The sequence below is a fragment of the Gopherus evgoodei genome, chromosome 7 (genome assembly GCF_007399415.2).
Source record: "Gopherus evgoodei ecotype Sinaloan lineage chromosome 7, rGopEvg1_v1.p, whole genome shotgun sequence".
Lineage (NCBI taxonomy): Eukaryota > Metazoa > Chordata > Testudines > Testudinidae > Gopherus > Gopherus evgoodei.
This window is the reverse complement of record NC_044328.1, coordinates 21,599,487-21,621,073: the sequence shown is the minus strand read 5'-3', so window position 1 is coordinate 21,621,073 and position 21,587 is coordinate 21,599,487. Positions and strand designations below refer to the sequence as shown.

Genomic DNA, 21,587 nt, shown 5'->3' with positions numbered 1-21,587 from the left:
TAGTATCTTCACACAGAAAGTAAGCTGGTCATGTCTCTACCCACGTGGGCTTTTCCTTTGGTGGGAGTGAGGAATGCACTTTGAGTCTCTGACCTCAGGTCATCACCAGGAATGCATAGCTGTGGTGAACGAAGTGATCCAGGTATTATATGCACATAAGTATGTGTATGTAATGTGCTTTGGGATTCTCTGAAATGAATACAGCTATATATGTATGAGACATTATATATTTAAGAGAATGTTTTGGGGGACAGGATAACAGACTATTCACATGCAATGGACACTTTCAGTGTAACTACTTCCCTCACCCCCCAAAAACGATTCTTGTCCATTATTACTTTAGGATCTGCTAATGTGTACCTTTGCATGTGGTTCCAGGTGAGTGTCTGGTTTTGGTGGAGGTGAACCCCTAAACACATAATCATAAGGAACCATTTATCAGAAAGGACCCCAAGTCTTAGAATGTACATTAACCAGAATGTTCTTATTAGATCATGCAGTTAGTTTGAGAAGTTGATAGCAAAACCCCTGTATAAGTACAAGGGGGTTACTTCACACTGAATACAAGATGATCATACAACTCTGCACTAGAGAAACTAACATGCTGGTTGGAATGTCTTTTTTAAGTACTTTGCTTGTATTACTCTTTAACAAACATACAGAGAACAAAATGGGAACAGCTGAGCTGAAGCACTATGGGGATAAAATATAAAAGGCTTAACACACGAGGGTGTAAACTGAGACAGTTGACATGGATTGCCATGGCCATAGGGATGAAAATAGTTAGATTATTCAGATCAAGCTCAACTAGACCAGCAGAAACATGACTTCAGAGAATAGGAGCAGATGGTAACCAACCAACACATGATTGACATGATGGATTAAAATTATCTACTTGCACAGTTCCTTAAAAATAGGGGTGTGAAGGAAAACAGCATGCAGGGCCAAAGAAAGGTACAGATCTTAATTTGAACATGACAAATGATCTTGCATTCCAGTGTACAATGCTGAAGTCATATGGCAAATCTAATCTGTAACAATATGTGTCCCCCTGTCATTGACCTTTTCTGCAATATAGCATCGTATAAGAGCGCTAAACATCATTCCACACAACCTCCTTGCGTTTATACAGGCAATCTCTTTGTGTCAGAGCACAGTTCCCACTTACTCACTAATTAAACAGGATACACTCCCCCCACATAAAATTAGATTAAAAAGTCTAAAACTATTTCTCTTGGCAATGTGTTCTTCAGGGACTCTTACTGAATCTGTAAATGGCATCAGACACAGTTTAACAGGATTTTCTTTAATAGCAATGTAAATAGATACTATTAACCTTTGCTAGTCTTTTTAGACAGAAGCAATAATTTTACTGAGTGCTACAAGAGAAACTCTTTTTTAGTCCAACATGGGTAATTTAATTAGTTCAGCACTACACATCCAACTAAATCACTATGAGGGGCAGCACGTTGATGCATCGTTAGTAAATGTCTGTAGAATATGTTTCTCTGACATTATAATTTGAGATGAACCAGCACCAAAGCCACAGAACTGAGCACCCAACTTTGAAGAAGTTTGGCTCTGACTCTGAGCTTTGTAGCTTACCATTATCTCTTTAATGGCCTGGGACCAAAACTCCAAATCTAAGCACCTCTGGGCTTTGGGGAACTACGTAATCAGATCTGTGCAATGATCAAACTCCAGGTTCAGACTGATGTGCAGAACTCCTTTTGAAGAGAGGAAGGACATCCTGGTGGCTGACACACTAGACCGGGACTCAGGAGAGCTGGATTCAATTACTAACAGCAAAAAAATTCCTGTGACTTTGGGCAAGTCAGTGAATCTCACGGTGCCTCAGTTTGCCATCCTTTCCCTGTCTTGCCTAGTCTAACTGTAAGCTTGTTGGGGCAGGGTACTGTCTCTTACTCTATAATTGCACATTGCCTACCACAATGGGGTTTCCACTTTAGGTGGAGCCCCACGCTCTATCATAATACAAATAAAACCAAGAAAAAGCTTGGGTCTGTATCTAACTATTATATGCTTTCTTCTCTTTTCTATTATTATTTAGGCAAGATTTTTTAATCAGAGATTATGAAATGCTTCCACAAAAAGATCTAACAATAAGGAATATAATAATGACACCCTCTGTGTATGTGCTACTGGCAACTACTTCACTGCACTCTCTATTTCTGGTAAATGCATTTGCAAGAGCAACAGAAAACAAGCCTGCACAAGAAGTCATCTATGTCACAGATTCCTAGCAACCTCCATCTCGCTTCTCTTACCTCCCAGAACAGCACACGTAGCTTAATTGTGTTTAATTGCATCTAATTTACATGCAAGAATCCATAAACAGGTTAAATTAACAGCCAAATTGTTTGCTAACATCTAGGGGAAATCTGTGGGTTTGCCTTTTAATTGTTCCATATCATGTGAAACAGCCACAGTTTTAACAGAGCAGAAAAACAGACTACGTAGAGTGTTTCTTCAGGAAACAAACCATCAAAATGCAGGCAAACAAATGGACTGAAGGGTTAGGGAAGTATTTTCTCCTGTAAATCAAAAACAGGACAAATCTTAGGAACTAGTTACCTAGATCTCTGCTTTCCTGTCTAGTTGGAATGCATTTTCTGAGGCAAATAAGTTCACTTTTTAAACATAGGCATGCTGAACAAGTTAAATTGAAGCACTATCAATTAGGAGTCCTTGTGGCAGCTTAGAGACTAACAAATGTATTTGGGCACAAGCTTTCGTGGGCTAGAACCCACTTCAACAGATGCATGGAGTGGAAAATACAGGAGCAGGCATAAATATATGAAAGGATGGGGGGTTGCCTACCAAGTGTGAGGTCAGTCTAATGAGGTAAATCTATTAACAGCAGGATACTGAGGGAGGAAAAATAACTTTTTTTTTTGCACACACAACAAAAACACCTACCCAGGAACCAAACCCTGGTGCCAACTCTGTTCACATATCTATTCAAGGGACACCATCATAGGACCTAACCACATCAGCCACACCATCAGGGGCTTGTTCACTTGCACGTCTACCAATGTGATATATGCCATCATGTGCCAGCAGTGCCCCTCTGCCCAAACCAGGCAGTCTCTATGCAAAAGAATAAATGGACACAAATCTGACATCAGGAATCATAACATTCAAAAAACAGTAGGAGAAGACTTCAATCTCTCTGGTCACTCAGTAACAGACCTAAAAATGGCAATTCTTCAACAAAAAAGCTTCAAAAACAGACTCCAATGTGAAAGCACAGAACTGGAATTAATTTGCAAACTGAATACCATCAGATTAGCCCTGAATAAAGACTGGGAGTGATTGGGTCATTACAAAACCTAAACCTAATTTCCCCCATACTAATTTCTTCCTACTGTTACTCACACCTTCTTGTCAACTGTCTGTAATGGGCCCACTCTCATTATCACTTCAAAAGTTATTTTTCCTCCCTTGGTACCCTGCTGTTAATAGATTTATCTCATTAGACTGACCTCACACTTGGTAAGGCAACCCCCATCCTTTCATGTATTTATACCTGCTCCTGTATTTTCCACTCCATGCATCTGATGAAGTGGGTTCTAGCCCATGAAAGCTTATGCCTAAATAAATTTGTTAAACTTTAAGGTGCCACAAGGACTCCTCATTGTTTTTGCTGATACAGACTAACACGGCTACCACTCTGAAACCTGAAGCACAATGCTTTGTTTGCTTCCTAGCCAGTTGGCTGCATGGTGATGCTAAAGGGGGAGTCCTTGTGTATAAAGCTCTAGAGATAATATTCGTTTAAAACGAATGAGGTCAATGCTGGTAGGCCTAAAATTAGAACTGAGTGGGTGTGTTTCGGTGTCCAAACACACGCATGTCACACCTCCCTTTGCTTTAGCCCTGTGGGCAGGAAGGGTGCTGAGCTATACTGAAATCCTTCATTCTGAATTGGAGTATTTGAGAGAGCAGGATTATATTTCAGTGCTCTGCCTATTCACCAGGATGCAGCACAGGGTGGTGAGACATGGACATATACACTTGTGAACAAACCCAGAGCCATAGTCCTGGATGGCAGGCAGCACAGAAGCAAGGTTAGAATGCTATCAATGTTTCAGCTCCGTTTTCCCTCAGGATGTGGGGAGACGGTAGACAGACAGTTCTGGGATGCCAGGTTTTAATGACTGTGCTGGACCTTGGGTCTGTCCAGTTCCTTGATGAACATACAAGAGAACACGAGGAAATTAAAAGCAGTTTATATAATTGCGAATACTAAAATCAGTGGGGAGAGAATCATGCTCATGTTCCATCAACATGAAATTTAAGATCTATATTATTAAAAGATCTTTGAGTGCAGACCAAGTCCCTCCAACACCTGGGAAGTGCAGGTATTTCACAGCAATTTGAAGCAAACGAAGAAAAAAGGGCTAACAGGGCTAAGTCATGATACAACATAGTGGTGCCAAGCTAGAATGTATGGGTTCCTCATGCCCTCCCTCAACCCTGCCCACTGCATATTAGGGTTCCTCTCAGCCAAAGGATTACCTGCTGTCCCAATTTAGTAGCCTTTCTCCTACCCTCTCTGCTTCCTACCACATCTGAGAGCCACTTCATCTTCTCATGTCCCTGACTCAGTAACACTGAAAGGAGGCAGCCTGATTTTTTCCATCTAGTGTGCAGCATGAGGGGAAAGGAAGCTGACAGCTATGAAAGCGATAGGAATTCTTCAGAGGTTTCTCTGACAATGCAGAATGCCCTTACAGAAGACATGCTGCTGTGGCCACTGCCCATTTGTATTCACAGATTGCTTCGGGCACAACTGTACCCTTCAAATGGAGTGGATTAAAGTGCAGGGCTTTCCCTCAGGAATAACATAAAAAACACAGCAAAAGGGAGATGAGACGGTGATAAAAACTGTTTGAGGATGAGGGAGGAGGGTCAAGCAGGTCTTATTAGAAATAAAGGCGGAAAGCAGAGCACAGGCAAGATAAATCAGAAAACTAATCTCAATGGAGATTGTTTCTGAAAATCTTCTAAGGAACACTGAAAACACAAGATGATTTTGTAAGCATTAGCAAGAAGGTGGGCAATGTGACACAGGAGAGGAAGGAGTGTTTCCAATAGTTAGAGCAGGGGACCGGAAATCAGGACTCAGGTTCCATTTCTCGCTTTACTCCTGAATCACTGTTTGATTTCTGACAAGTAACTTCACCTCTTTGTGACTCAGCTTATCACCCTGTGAAACAGGTATCAAAACACCTTCCCAGTCTCCCAATTGATGTTGTAAGGCTTACTAAATATAATAAAATGAGGTGATAATGCCTTGAACACCTATATAGGGTTTTTGTCTTCAAAGCACTTTACACGCTTTAAGTAATTAATTCATCCATCCTGATAACATCCCTGAGAGACAGTAAACAAATATCATCAGACAGACAGGTTAATGGACTTGCTCAAAACCAGAGAGAAAGTGTATCAGAGTATATCAGATTTATCCATTTATCTGAGTGTATCAGATTTGGGATAAATCCCAGTTAATTAATGTTCATAAAGTTCACCTGGGGAGGTGGTGGAATCTCCATCCTTAGAAGATTTTAAGGCCCGGCTTGACAAAGCCCTGGCTGGGATGATTTAGTTGGTGTTGGTCCTGCTTTGAGCGGGGGTTGGACCAGATGACCTCCTGAGGTCTCTTCCAATCCTAATCTTCTATGATTCCATGAAGTACTTTGAGACCCTTTGATGAAAAGAGCTATGTGCCTTCAAAATGTTACATATATTACAGCTGATTTCTTGCACTTTGATTCCTGTAAAATTCACCAGTGTGTGCGCTTCCATTTCTAAAACAGAGTAAGTTGGTCTTTTACAAAGAATAAGGACAAGTGAAAAGAAAAGAAAGCTGTTAGGCAAAATAAATCTAATTCGAAATCCTATCAATTTTCTTAGACAATTTACTGCTTAATATTAATATTAATATTCTCAATGAATGTAGGTCCAGTGCTGCACACTGAATGAGTTAGTACATCCCTGACTAGCAGCAGGAACTCAGACACAGAGAACAGGAAATAAGACACAGAATAGTCTCTCTCATCTCAGGCCACTAAGGGCCTGATCCAATGCCCATTCAAGAAAATGGTAAGAATCTCACTGGGGTTCATCTATACTGCAAAAAGACCTGCAGGACTTGTGCTATGGACTAAAAATAGCAATACAGACATTCAGGCTCAGGCTGGAGCTTGGGCTCTGAATCCTGGTGTGTGGGGGAGGGTCTCGGATCTCAGGCCCTGGCCTCAGTGGGAACGTCTATACTGCTATTTTTAGCCCTGTGGAAACATCTATCCTGATATTCTCTGTTCTCAGTGGTGGCAGATGACAGAACAAGGAATAAGGGACTCAAGCTGCAGTGGGGGAGGTTTAGATTGGATATTGGGAAAAAAAATTTCACCAGGAGGGTGGTGAAGTACTGGAATGGGTTCCCTAGGGAGGTGGTGGAATCTTCTTCCTTAGAGGTTTTTAAGGCCCAGATTGACAAAGCCCTGGCTGGAACGATTTAGTTGGGGATTAGTCCTGCTTTGAACAGGGGTTGGACTAGATGACTTCCTGAGGTCCCTTCCAACCCTGATATTCTCTGATTCTATTTTTATCCCCGTAGTGCAAGTTGACTGACCCAGCCTCTGAGACTCACTGCCGTGGGGCTTTTTTTTGCAGTGTAGACGTACTCAGTGACTACAGTGGGTGTGGGATCAGACCCTAAGGGCCATATTCTGCCACCCTTACTCATGCTGAGCAGTCCCTTCCTCTACGAGTAGTTTCATTCATTCCAGTGAGACTACTAATTAAGTAAGGGACTACTCACCATGAGTTGGGGTGGGCACAATCTGGCCCTTACAGCCTGATCTCAAGCCCACTGAAGTCAATGGGAATTTTTCCATTGTCTTAAATGGACACTGGATCAGGTCCATTTAGAAACCCTATCTCCACCTGTGCTAATTCATTCTGAATGTTCAGCCCTCAGCTGGGTGAATTTTTGTGGTTGTACATTTGCAAGGCCATGAATTTATCTGCATCATGTAAATGTGTACTCACAGCGGAGATCTGTAGCATGTAGTCCAAAAGCTGCCCTGAAGACAGCACGCTACAGAATGCTATTATGCAACTGAGAACCACGAATAATGTATTTCCCATCTATGCATGTCAGAATGCTGATGTGACAGTCTTTAAACACAAATATTGTGTAACTGCAGTAAGCACACAGCTAGCTACATATATTTAGGGGCAGATTCCCCCTCTTTCGTTCATGCAGGTAGTAACTTATGCCTTGAGTAGTCCCAATTCTCCTATGTTTTAGATTTCTGTAGTTACTGTACCAAACAGTCTATAAATACACAATTCTGAGGAAGTGGGTGACAAGAGAAATTGATACCCTCCCTCCGCTATTTATTTTTTCTTTCAGGAAATGTAGCGCATGTGAAGGTGCCAGATTAAGAGCTTTTCAGACTGACGCCCTCTCTTTCCATGGCCTAGGAATACAGCATGGACAGTAGTAAAGAAAGCTTCTCAACACCCCCCCACCAAAGTGCCTCAGCCTTATAGGGACCACTGCCATGGCTGAGAAAGCAGAACAGTTGCCATGTCCATTCAGTCTTTGGCCTCTCTGTTGAGACTGCCAACCAGGTGGCAAGTTAGTGCCAGTTCTGATAGTAGCGTCATGGTGACATACATCCCCTAGGGCCAGGCATTCAGCTGAAACCACCAGCCCAGTTCACATTTGGTATGCTGCCCTGTACCCCCTCACTGCGCCAATGACAGTATCCACCATGCTCCCTTTGTTTTCTTCTCTCATGCCTATCTCCATGCCTTTATCCACAATGCTCTCTGTGCATAGAACAATCTCACAAAACCTGTTCACTAAGGCCTGGTGCTACCAAAAGCACCACATGGCTGGATCCCTGCTCCTTCATGGAGCTCTCTGAAGTCAATGGGGCTCTGCAAGCATGAGGGTGCTCATCTGGACAGACCTGGGGGTTACTCTAATTTGTGCTAATTATCAAAGTTCCTTCCCTCTTGTCCTCTCTGAGTCCCTCTGCAGCCCTGCCATGCCCCCTGAAGCAAAGCCTGTGGGAATGGTGATGTAGGAGCTGGCTCAGCCAGCTCTGTCTGCTGGGGGATCCTTCACATTGGGATAGCCCCAGTAGGGGATATATGTAATTTGCCTCACTGTGTGTAACACAGGCAGATATTTTTTTCTTTTTTTGCCTCTGAAAATTTAGCCCTCAGAGTGTGCAATTTCATTTGGTCAAACAAGCAACCCAATGTTAAGAATGTTGCACAATGGTAGCTATTCAAAAGTCAATATCTGTGAATAGTTGCCCTACAGGTACTATTGTTCTGCTGCGTACTTAAAACAGCACACAGCTGGGAGGGAAGTGCTGGTAAGTGTTAAGTTTTAAATGGTGATGACTGTACAAGGAGAGGCCCAGTTTTCACATACTTTGTAGATTCTGTCAAGTTTGGGAGCTAGTTGAACTGGAAATTGCACATGTTAATATACTGGTATGTTACCAGAGGGTTCACAGCTGTTTCCTTGATGATAACTGAAGATGTATAAAGTTTCAGGCAGACTAAGGGCCACATTCAGAGTGTGGCCTAGTGGTCAGAACACTGGACTGGGACTCAAGAGAACATGCCTGAGTTCTATGCCTGGCTCTACCATGAGCTGGGTGACCTTGGCCCAGTTACTTACCATCCTGTGCGTCAATTTTCCCATCTGTAAAATGGGGGCAATAATACAGAATTCCTTTGTAAAGCACTTTGAGAGCCACTGATGAAAAGTGTTATATAAAAGCTAGGAATTATTATTATTCTCAGTTCATGTAAATAAGGGTAATTCTACTGAAGCACCAAGGGGAAGAAGGTGCAACTACACAGGCCTTTAAGGAGTTGCACTTGCTTATGCCAGGCCTGCATTTGGTCTTAAGAGGTTACTGAACTATACGCTATGTATTCAATTTTGTGCATCTTGGACAGGATGCTGCTCTGAACATAATCCAAGTTCAGGCATCCCACAGAATATATGAGACTCCAAAAGAGAGATTCAAAATGTGCTTGCTTGCATGAAATGCTAGAAACATCAGTAACCAGAGGACTCGTGCACTGGAAGTGCAAGTGAAAGGCATATTTGTGAGGTTTTGCTAGGATTCCATTGCTTATTAGGGCAATTTGGAACCTTCTCTATTGGTATAGACTTGCTTGGCATTGCTTGTGGAGTGATCCTGGCAGCATTTAATTTACAGAGGATGCTACTTTGTTAAGTTTGTCCATTATCATTGACAGGAGGGTTATTGCCAGACACTTAGAGCAATATTTCTGAACTTACATTTCAAATAAGAATGGCGAAATCTATGCCCGGCTACAATGAAATGTGAAAGCTATTATATCATTTAATGGACTCTTTCAATCCCTTTGATGACCTCTGAGGGTCTGTTATTTCCTTTTAGAGGAATGGTTCCCTGCATTCTGAAGTAGAACATTTTATTTCTATTGGCTGTAAATCCTTTGTGTCTTCTCTGCCGAATCACTTGAGTTTTTATATTCAGTTCATGCTATTATACTCTGGAAGTGTACAGCAGAAATGTGGCCTTTGGTATGAACAGTTGCCATGTATGTTTGTGTAGCTGAAATGGTTCCCATGCTGTGTAATCAGAACAACTTCATTTCTTAAATATGGGTTCATGCAGGGTTCTGCACAGATGTTTTCAATAAAAACAAGTCTTCTCCCTTCCCCTCAAAAGTCACACGTGCTCTTTGCTGAGAAAAATCTGAGAAAGAACTGCCACAGATTTGCCAAACTGTCCAGTACAGTATGGCATTTGCAAGCATCAGGAGACTGTCCATTGCCTGCTTGGATTAATTATTGATGAACTATATGCCTTTGACATGTAATCTTATTCAATCAATTAAGAAATCATTTTAAAATTCCCAAGAAAGGATTTGTGGGTACAGACACCAAATATGCATGTACACAAACATGCATCTTACACACAACTACTGCATTAGCCCTGAACAGATTATGGACTCACTAACACACTGCAGTGGAAAAGATTAACTTCTAGGGCTGGGATTTGCCTAAGGGCATTAGGCACTCAAATCATATTGCATTTGGGCATCTCACTCCTTTAGACACCTTTTGAAAAGCCCCACCTAAGAGAATATTTCACTTCATCCTTCTAATTCATTACACAAGTTCACAATATAGTAAATGAATGAAATTAATGCTGACTCTTGCATTTGCAAAGCACTGCATAGAAATTTAACTACAAATGCCTACAGACCTGGGAGGAAGGTCTTTTTCAAGCAGTGGGAGAAAGATGTATTTATTTAGGGTTCATGATCTTTTTTGGTGATCAAAAATATTGGACCAATTTAATCCCAGGTGTAACTCCCATAAATTCTACAACCACTAATAATGTGATCTTCTGGCAACAAGATGCCTCTGGCTACAATATCAGGTAGCATTTAAAGGCTGTTTTCCAGGTAAACTCTTTAGTGAAAATAATACTTCTCTTTGGACAATTTCTGGTGAATCATACGTTCTTGCTTTTAATTAGGGATGTGGCTATCAGAAATGCAGCGAGACTCCCCGGAAACAAAATTAAAGAAGAATGACATCTGTGTAATAAATTTCCCATCTCAAATGAATGATGCCCTATTCATGGCAAGGAACCCGCACTTTATCACCTTAAAACCTTCTTCAGATGGGAGTCTAAAAAAGTTAGATGTTTCTGAGTTGGAAAATTAAAGCAGCTTTTGGAATCACTTAGCCCAGACAAGCCAATTGTGCAGGAATGTAGATGACAGAAAGTTCATTGACCTAATGAACAGGAACAATAGGTCAGTGAAGACTTTTTTCTTTCCTGCTGGCTTTTTGTCTGATCTCTCTCAATCCCTATCTGTATTTTTAATAGTAAGACTCAGCCCCTGCATAGTCAAACTGTATTCAGTGCTCTGTTCAAGAGATACATTTTCACATGCTTACATCTCTGCAATAAAATGTGGTTTGGTTCATTGGCAATGGGGCAGGGGGCGATGCAATTACCTATTAGATGAACAGGAAAATCATTCATCAAAAGGAAAGACAAACTGTAGAGGCCACAAGCAGCTCTTTAAAAAGAAACTTATTCCCAAGGTCCAGAAAATTTCATGAGCAGATTTCTGTTTTCAGTTTCTAATTAGGACTGGCCAAAGGACGACAATTCCATTTCACTAAGGATTTTGAGATTTAAAAATCTGGCTTTGTTTACAGATGGAATGAAATCTGAAAACTTAGAAATTCTCCATTAAGAAAAATTCTGAAAATGTTTTAGTTTCACAATAATCAGAACACTGTTTCAATTCTGACTTTTTAAAATTGTATATTATAAAACATACTGCATAAATTAATTTTTTTGAAATGAAACCTTGCTTCAAAACAAAAAATTGAAGCGTTTTGTTCTGAAATGTCAAAACATTTCCCCCCCACCCAAAAAAAAGTTGCAAAAATGGACAGTTTTGTGAAGCGATTCAGTTTTGACAGAAATGCACTTTCCAGCAGAAAATGGTTCCATCAAAATGTGTTCTGACTAATTCTAGTTCTAATGAAAATAAGACCCAGTGAAAATGATTGGTAATTTACTACAGATAATAGATTAGAATCACCCTTTTCCTTGTATGCTACCTGTTGGAATTCCCAGGTTAACATTCACTTGTTAAAACAGGTGGGGCTCTGGTAGCAGTGCATTTTCAGTGATAGGTCTTTGTCTGTGAAACTTAAGCACCACCTCAGCCTAGGCTGGTGAGTTCCTGGGCCTGCTGCAAGGCTCATCTATTGCCCCAGGATTTCCTGGTGGTGTAAGACTATTGACTAGAGGGAAGTGGGATATGTTAACTTTGGTGGGTTTGGAGGTCTGCTAGTTGTCTTTCTGACCTACTGTTGAGCATGGGGTGTGTTCATATTGTACAGTCCTGGGAGCCCTGGATAGCTAAATATGGCTCTCCTCCTGCAAAGTGATCTGTGTTCCCATGAGGAGTCCCTTTCTGTTTACTGGGATTCCATGCAAGAGTCTGTCCTTGTAGATCAGTTTGTGGGACTGAGGCCTCATATTTACTTAAAGGAGACTAAGGTTGAGGTTTGCAAAAATGCCTCAAGAACTTGGATTAGAACAAACAAGAACTGGGCACCCAAGCACCATAGGTGGCTCTGGAAATCTCAGCCTAAATGTATCAGCGTGCAAAGCTCCACTCTTTCTTGATGTTGGAGACCTAACCAGAGAAACACCACCCGCTAGAATCCAGACTAGGCTATCAGCTAGTCATTTTACACAGTTATTTGGATGCCCACATTTATATAGAATTTGATCAAAACTACCTGGCACTCTCTTTTTTCTCATCTGCCTATATTATTATTATTTCCCTGCAGACTTTCTGCATGGCAGGCTTGGTTAAAATCTTCATAATATAACTCCATAACCTTGCTAAACATGGCCGCTTGCATCAAGAGAGGGAATTGCATTATACATCTCCAAGGTCATACCTTCATATTAAAGACAGAGGCAGCCATGAACCACATTGTCCAGTGCTACTGGCTGAGTTTGAAATGTGGACTGGACTGGATGACTCTGCTGTACAGTGACAGTGCGGTACTGTATGTGTTCCAGAAAGAGTTCTGCCATTGAATTCTACATTAAATACACAATGGAACAAACTCCGCCCAAGGGGCAATGAGAAGTCACCAATTTTTTGATATATTTGGGGGTGGAATATAACAGCAGCAATGCACCAACCCCACTATGCACAGGGTCTCTGGGGGAAGAATAATATAAATGGATGAGCCAAAAAAGCCAGCATAGGGTATCTCTACACTGCAACTAGACCCCACGGCTGGCCTATGCCAGCTGACTTGGCCTTGTAGGGCTCTGGCTAAGGGGCTATTTAACTGTGGTGTAGACGTTAAGGCTTGGGCTGCAGCCCAAGCTCTCAGACCATCCTACCTCGCAGGGTCACAGAGCCCAGGTGTCAGCCCAAGCTTGAATGTCTACATGGCAATTAGCCTGAGCCCCTAAACCCAAATCGGCTGGGCCAACTGCGGGTTTTTAATTGCAGTGCAGACATATCCGTAGAGGCCCAGCTGTTTTAACCACTTGGGAACATGCAAATAACTTGTAAAATGAAGGGCAATGGGCTTTCAAACTAACTGGTACAAACCCACAGTCTAGCTTTGAGCTGGTGCATTGCTCTTCACTAAAGAAACTGCTCAGAGTAACTTGAGGATGTGCAGCGCAATGATTTAAATCAGGGGTTGCTGCCACTTCGAAAGCATCTATTTCACTGTAAACACTGCAAATTATGGTCTTTATTGAGCAGCTCTGTAACCCAGACTTACAATGCCTTCTCTACTGTACCTTGCCTGCTGCTAATGCGCACCTGGTCCCACCTTCAACTTCTGTAGCACCAGGCAAGCAAAACAGTTTTGCTTGGAAAAAAAAACAACTCCCCCCCCCCCCCCCAAGAGAATTACCAATAAACATGAATGTTGATTGTCAAGATTCCCATGAACCGGTTTCACAGACCAATTTCTTCAAATCTATATTGCCTAATTCAGGAGTGGCAGAAGCTCCCTAAAAGTGTGTGTGTGGAGCCACCAGTGCACGAACCGTGGCCCTGCCCCATCCCTTCTCCCTGAGGTCCCACCCCCATGCTGCCCATTCCACCCAAGACCCTGCTCCCACACTGCCTCTTCCTCCCAAGACCTTTTAAAAGTGATGGGGCCATGGCTCCCTGTTGCTCCTGGTTCTGGCACCTCTGGCCTAATGTGTTCATATAGCGCCTCTTGGATTAGAGGGTGTAAACTCTTTGGGGCAAAGACTGTCATTTTCTATATAGTTGTACAGTGCGTATTGCAATGAAGCTGACCTTAAGATACTATTGCAACATACATACATACATACACACACACACACACATATAACACACACACACACCATTTTTCATGCCTGCATTTGCCTGTTCATGTTTTCTAATAAAACTCAGGTTCCATTGTTTGGAACAGTGAAGTTTGTCACCCATCCTTATTTCTTTGGGCCAGTCCTAATTTTCCAGGGATTATTGCCAGTTCTTGTACGACTACCCCACCTGATGTTATATAATCCGGAGAAGGGAAAAGCCCTTGTGTGCTTCATCAGGGCATCCTGTTGCATAAATTCCCAAAGATAGCAATCCACAGTGCTATTCTACAGACTTTTCATCACTGCTCCAACTGACAGTCCCAGTCAGCAGCTGTGTTTTCTGTTTTGTGTCTGTGATGAGAAAAACAGGCCTGTCTGGCAGCTGAGCAGGTAATGAAACTAGCATTGTGTTGTGTGCCTGCAGTCTCTGAGCTACTACAGAGGGCCTGTTTGGGCAATAAGCTCCTAAGACTGATATAAATCAAGCCTATTCTATTCAGCACTTCATTAGGCAGCTCATGGGGGAAAAAAAGGTCCAGCAATCAACAACAGAAATCTTAGGATCATCCACCCCACCAGAGACACATAAAAACTGTGCTCCCTTATCAATGCCTATAAAGTAGTGAACCGGTTCAAAGAGTGAGAACACTTTGCCTGAAAACACTGCATTTATGTAGCATACTACATACAAGGATCTCACGTTCTTAACAAACCTAGAAGGAAATGAGAAAAGATCTGTCCAGCGCTGCAGAGAAACAGGACCCGATCAGGGAACTAGTTATGGCTCTCTGATTCTCTGTCTGGCTCTGCTCCCACTTGACCCCAACACAGACAGACTAGGGTTGACAACAACTAGCTAACATATTTTCAAAGATGTCAAACCCTGTCTACACTTGTGTTTAAAAACACATTACTGAAAGCATGTTAGCTAACATGTTTTTAAACACAACCTATTTTCCCAGTCTGGATGTGCCCAGGGAATTAACGTCAGCACGAAGATTAGAACACAGGCATTTCTGGCGCTGAGCCCTCTGCTTAGACCATTAGAACATGCAAAGATGCATAGGAGGTAATTAATTGCCCTTCCTCTCAGCTTGGCGTTAGAGCTCCTTATATGAAGGTTATTAGCATATCCTTTCCCACTGTGATCTACAGCACATGTTCAGTCCTTGCAGATTCAGGGTGAACTCCTGGCTCCACTGAAGTCAATGGGAGTTTTGCTGAAATCCTGTCCCTATTGAGGCCAATTGGGATTTCACCCTCAGTATGTTGTATGTTAAATAATCCTAAATATGAAAGAATTATTAGCATATACTCAGGTCAGAGCGATGAGAAATCTCAAAGATGTTCCGGCTGCTTAGATTCAGTTCCAGGTGATCTAGACTGTAAGCTCTTCAGGCCAGAAACTGTTTGCTATTTTATGTACAGTGTCTAGCACAAAGTTCTTGGTTGACCCTTCGAGACTTCCATAAATAACATAGTTTATCACAAATAATAATAATTCTTCCAAATGGCTCCTATCTGTTATGCTATGTAATACCAGATCAATACTTCAGTGGTAGTTTATTGTGGATGATTGGTAATAGGCGTATTATTCAGCCACCCAAGCCTTGACATTTGAAATATTATGCTCTTTAGGGCTATTGTTTTACTACTTGTTTGTACTGAACCTAGCACACTGGGGTCCTGGTCCCTGAATGCAGCCTGTAGGCATGGCTGTAATATAAACAATAGTAATCATTTCATTCTCATATCCTGATAGCACTATCTTTGTAAGGCTAAAAGGGTTCTAAAGGGATCTGTATAGTTCCTAGAACTGACACATAAACATGCACACAACAGCTGTAAATCAAGAGGATGACTCACATGAAGAATGGTTCTCTTTGGAATGTCTTCACCAAGTTCAATATAATGGATGATGTGAGTTTTTTCCAGTATAGGTAAATTATGGCTCCTGGGTGCCTGACCTCTCCCAAGTGAGATCAAAAACAGTGTGCGTGTGTGTGTGTATGTGTCATGCCAGAGTGTATACTTGCATTTCTAATAAAGATCCAAAAAGCACTAGTTGTAGTTCAGCAGGACATTTTGCACCCTCCCCATAACATCGGTAAGGGTTTGTGCTCAGAACCTCACGGGATCTGACTGAGGTTTGTAAATTTATTTCCTTTTCTAAAATATTAAATGGATGAAAAAGTTTTATACTTTTTAAATGGAAGGGAAAAAGAAAACGGGAACATCAGCTTTCCGATTGCTTCACCCTCTTGAGTTTGTGAGTTCTGCTTTTATCTGAGCACTTTTGCTGGGGCTTTTTTAACTTCCTTTTCATTCACTTTGAGTGAGGTGGAGTCCTTAGGAACGTCAAAGTTCCATAGCACTGTCCTTAGCCAGGGACAATGTAGGTGCTGTTACAACCTGACTTTGCTTGGAATGGGATGAATTTATGTAGCACATTTAACAATACCTTTTTTATTTATGACTTCATTACCTATAGCACTACAAATAGCAAATCTCCAAGGATACCTTTATAATTAGAGTGAAACACCACCATTAACACACTTTGCTGAATCCTTTCATGGATTCCTATGGTGGTAAGGTCTAGTTACAAAAAGTGGAAAAGTACATTACAGGAATCTGCAAGCCTAATCAATCTTCTGTGCTGTTTTATTCCTGGTCTATGATTAAACAGTGGCTTTAAATGCTGGTTTGGTATTTAAAAAAATAAAAAAGAACACAAGTCCTTATGTGTAAGGGACTTATTAGATCACAGAGACAGTCCTCAACCTCATTAAAAGAAAAGTTAAATGAAACATTTTAATTTATAGCACAGAACATTAATGCTCAGCAACGTAAGAGGCTTGAGTTAATTGCTTATTGCTTCCCCACCATAAATTATTATCTTCACTAACGGTACAGAAGAAGAACTGGATTCATATGATAATTTCAAAATATAGATCACATTTGGTGGTTCAAGCCGGATGGAAGGAATTAATTCACAGCAGGTGAGAGCAATGGGAATTCTTGGAAAAAGTGCATCTGACACTCCCATTTTGTACAGGCAAGCAGAAAATTCATATATTCAACCCAGGTGAAACTAGCAGCCTGGGCTGCAATTACCCAATTTGCACACATGTGCAGATTTGGGGGATGCAATCAATGTTCATGAATATTTGTTGGTGCACCCATACCACATATGCTTGGTGACAGCCTCCTATAAAATGCTTTAAATATTTTTACTGCTGTGTATTTTTTTAGTTTAATAACTATGCAATATGGGGTTAAAGGGCAGGGCACGTCCTGTAATGATCTAATATATCACTGTGGGACATGATGCATTCCCTGAAACTCTCAGTTTGCTATAGTGCAGCAGGATGATGTCCGGAGCCATTACACTTGCTATTTTATTACACATATATTAAGGGCATTTCTATCTTGTGGTTCTGGTGAGATAGGTATGATCTACATTTTTGCCGAAGGTCTCTGGTGACATTACAAACCAGGAGTGCCAAACCCTAATCCATCTCTGCCAGGCCTACCTCTAACAGTCCAAACCTCTAAGCAGCTTCACACAGAAATAGGAGATTTACACCAGTGGAAAGTGGAGTCCCCAACCAGCCCCAGCTTTCCAGTGAGATTCACAGCATTTGCTTGCAGCCAGGGAAAATCCAGAAATATTGGACTTTACAGTTGTGAGGTTTCTATATGGAGAAAAGGAGAGTCATTTTTAGAGGTTTTAAAAATATTTTAGCTATTATTTTCCTCTCTCTGAATCTTGTAGATTTGAATTCACGATAGCAAAGAAAGTCAGAATTTAAGACTGGGTATGTCCGCATGTACACACACGTGTGTGCGCGTCTCCCCTTTCCTGCATGCTTTAAACAACACTGATCTTACCGTGCAGAGATTAGGATAGCATCTAATTTAGGCACACTTGTGATGACCTTGTTCTTTAATACTCTACTTAAATATGTTCCTGAATCTCTTGATAGCAGTTTCTATTGATCACAGTGACACCTATTGGTAAGAAATGCCAAAGACTATCCCTGAAGCAACCACTTGTGCCAAGAGCAGATATTTCTGTGAGAACATTACGAACTATTGCTTCACCTTCTTGCCGTAAGCAAAGAAACAATAAAAAAAAAATCATCTGTGGCAAGATCCAACTAAATTGCTATTCAAAGGCAAGTAAGCTTATTATTTTTTAAAACACATTTTTGGGCTAACTTAAGACATTTCATTTCCACTCCCTCTCTGCAAAGGAGCAGTGGAGACTTAGGGTCTTGTTTGAGTCCCAATCCTACAGGCTGATCTCTAAGCCTGCATGGAGTCTCATATTGGCCTAAGGTGGGCCCAAGGGTACATCTGAACCAATCATCTTGAAGTATCAGGACTTAAAATTGCAATTCAGGAGGCTGAACAGTGAGATTTTTCCACAGTGCTCAGTGTTGAGATTCAGAGGGCCAGATCCTCAGCTGTTGTGAATTGGTCTCGCTGCACTGGCTTCATGGAGCCATGTTGATTTACACCAGCTGAGGATTTGGCTCAGTATCTGGGCACTTCTGAACCTCTGCTGAAAACTTCTCCTTGTGTGTAAACCACACACTGTTGAAATGAGCCAATGTAATACTCAGCGATTTCCCACGAAGATCTTGCAATAGGCCATGATGCCCTGAGCTGTTATTTTACTGACAATAATGGTGGGTGGCTGCAGTGCTATGGATTAAAACCTCCTTTTATCTACTGATTATTATTACCACTTATCTCTGGGGTTGAAATGCATAGCCACAAACCTCCTTCTGTCCTAGCATCAGCGATTATATGGACCAAAAGCATCTGGCTCTAGAGCTAGAGCACTCAGGAGAAGAAAAAAATGCAACGACAAAGATCACTTACATTGCTAGTGCATTGGCTTGGAGCAGGAAGTGTTGATGAAAGGAGTGACACATGTTAACACTAGTTACACTTCACAGTAAATATCCTGTCAATGTCAAAACAAAACTAATCCTAAGGAAACAGCATTTACATTGTTAATGTTCCAAAAGAGCAGAGTGTATGATCCTTTCAACTAGATTTGCTCAGGTTTGCTCAGCTCAATACCTTTTTTCTTCCCACAGTTAATGCTGAGCTACAAATACTTAGGGCTCCGGCTCCTAAGGTGCAATGTACCAGGGCCGCCCGGGGGTGGGGCAGGACGGGCAATTTGCCCCAGGACCTGGGCTCCACAGGGGCCCCCACGAGAGTTTTTCGGGGCCCCTAGAGCGGGGTCCTTCACTCGCTCGGGGGCCCCAGAAAACTCTTGCGGGGCCGGGCCCCGGAGCTTCTTCCGCTCCCAGTCTTTGCTGGCGGGGGAGTCCTTCCGCTCCAGGGGGAAGGACCCCCACCATCGCATTACCACCGAAGCGGGACCTGCCGCCGAAGTGCAACCCAGTCTTCGGCGGTAATTCGGCGGCGGGGGGCCCTTCCGTTCAGGGACCCGCCGCCGAAGTGCCCCGAAGACCCGCGGCGGGCGCCCCCCGCCACCGAATTACCACCGAAGGGTGGGCTGCACTTCGGCGGCGGGTCCCGCTTCGGCGGTAATTCCCCGGCGGGGAGCCCCCGCTGCGGGTCTTCAGGGCACTTCAGCGGCAGGTCCCAGAACGGAGGGGCCCCCCGCCACCGAACGGGGCCGGCTCTAGACATTTCGCCGCGCGAGGGGCCCCCTGCCACTTGCTGGTCCCACGGCTCCGGTGGACCTCCCGCAGGCATGGCTGCGGAGGGTCCACTGGTCCTGCGGCTCCGGTGGACCTCCCGCAGGCCCCCGGGAGGTCCACCGGAGCCGCCTGCCGCCGATGGCCCCAGGCCCCCGGAATCCTCTGGGTGGCCCTGCAATGTACCTCATGGGAGGTGCTGAGCAGTGATTACTGCCTTGGTGAACTCATTCGGAGCTGAGCCACTCTGTACCAGGGAGTGGAGGGTGCTCAGAACCTCTCAGGATCAAGTCTTTAAAATCCAAAACTTTAATGGAAAATGAAGTCTCCAGGGAAAAAGTGAGACTAAGTCTCTCAAAAATTAAAGGACATTTAAGTGTTACCGTTATACAAGTAAATAATCACCACCACAGCCACCACAATATATGATTTTAAATAGAAAACTGCAGCTAGACACTCTAACTGAAATAAATAATTGCTATGGGGGAATGTGCTCAGTTGGTTGGAGCCGGAAACCCGGAATCAGATTTACTGGGTTCTGGTTCCATCTGTGCTACTGATTTTCTGTGTGATTTTGGGCATCAAGTTTTGTCTCTGTGCCTTACTTTGCCTATGTGTTAATGGGTATAATAATACTGGAAGCCCACATACTCCAGAAATATGTGCTTCACAGGTACCATGCAGCTATTAATAACAAATTGCACAGCACAGCACAGCATTTTAAAAGTATTTTAAATACACTAAAAAGAACAATCAGGAAGCTGCTAACTTGAAAAGCTCTGGATGGGACACAGGCAATGAAGAGCTGCTTTAATATAGAGTAATGCAGAAGAACTGGAGAATTGCTGTAAGGTGTCTATTATTTTTAAAAATATTGATGGGTTCTTTTACAGTGCTCACACTCAGGCCTCACTGGCTAATAGATGTGACCTTACAACAACATGGGAATTCCCTGCTCTCAGCTCTGCACTCGGATGGGAAAGGTCTTCCACCACATCCTACGCTGCATCATCAGACTGGACTCCGTGCTATCAAGTATCAGTACAATATCAGCATTCACTGTGATAATACCACCCTTCACTATTATGGAGATGCTGAAATAGTGACCGCTATTCTGGAAAGTCTTATATATAGTGACCTCAGGATTTACTTGCAGTATCTAACTCTCCGCGGCAGTTTTTCCACTAATTGGGTTCTGACTGATGTATACTTTAGATCAGAGGTGGGCAAACTCCGGCCCGCAGGACTGTCCTGCCCGGCCCCCGAGCTCCTGGCCTGGGAGGCTAGCCCTCAGCCTCTCCCCCTTGAGGAATTTAACCATTGTAGAGTGGGCAAAAACTGAGAAGCCCTCGATGTGCAAGTGGAAGGCTGTGATAACAGCCAAATGTACTCTGACTGAGGTCACTGACAGATCTCAAGTCTTTAAATCCAACAAGTAGTCTAGGATTTTTGGAGAGCGGAACTTCTGATGTGTGAGAAGAGTGAAGAGAACACCAAGAACAGAAGCGATTCCACTTCTGAAGGTAAGTTTTGTGAGTTCTAGGTTTCCTGCTAGACAAGAGAACTGACTGGATCTTATCTGAACAGGTTTGCCTCATGCTCGAGAACCATATAGGAACTATGCTCTCAAGTTCAAGGAGAAGGTGTTGGGATGGAGCAGTTCTGTGACAGGAGATCCTTCCTAAGAGGTCAAAGATCATTCTCTATCCTCTGTCCCTCTCGGGGACTAGGAAATAGTTGGAATAGAGTCCTCTTCTGACAAATCCTGGGGGAACTGGTTCTATTGCTCCCAAGAGCAAGAGGGACCAGACTTCTTGTTTTCAGAGCTCTTTGTGTGGTGTCCTTGAAGAGGAACAGGGATGGAGGGCAGGGAGAATGGAGTGGAAGTTAATGGAATATCCCACATCAATCCCCTCCAAGATCCATTTGT

At 42.7% G+C, this 21,587-nt stretch overlaps 1 protein-coding gene across 2 annotated transcripts in view; it reads right to left on the bottom strand.

The window, feature by feature from the left end:
* LHPP (phospholysine phosphohistidine inorganic pyrophosphate phosphatase) overlaps nucleotides 1-21,587 on the bottom strand; it is a 168,362-nt gene that overhangs the window by 9,404 nt on the left and 137,371 nt on the right. The gene's annotated exons all lie outside the window — the stretch shown is intronic.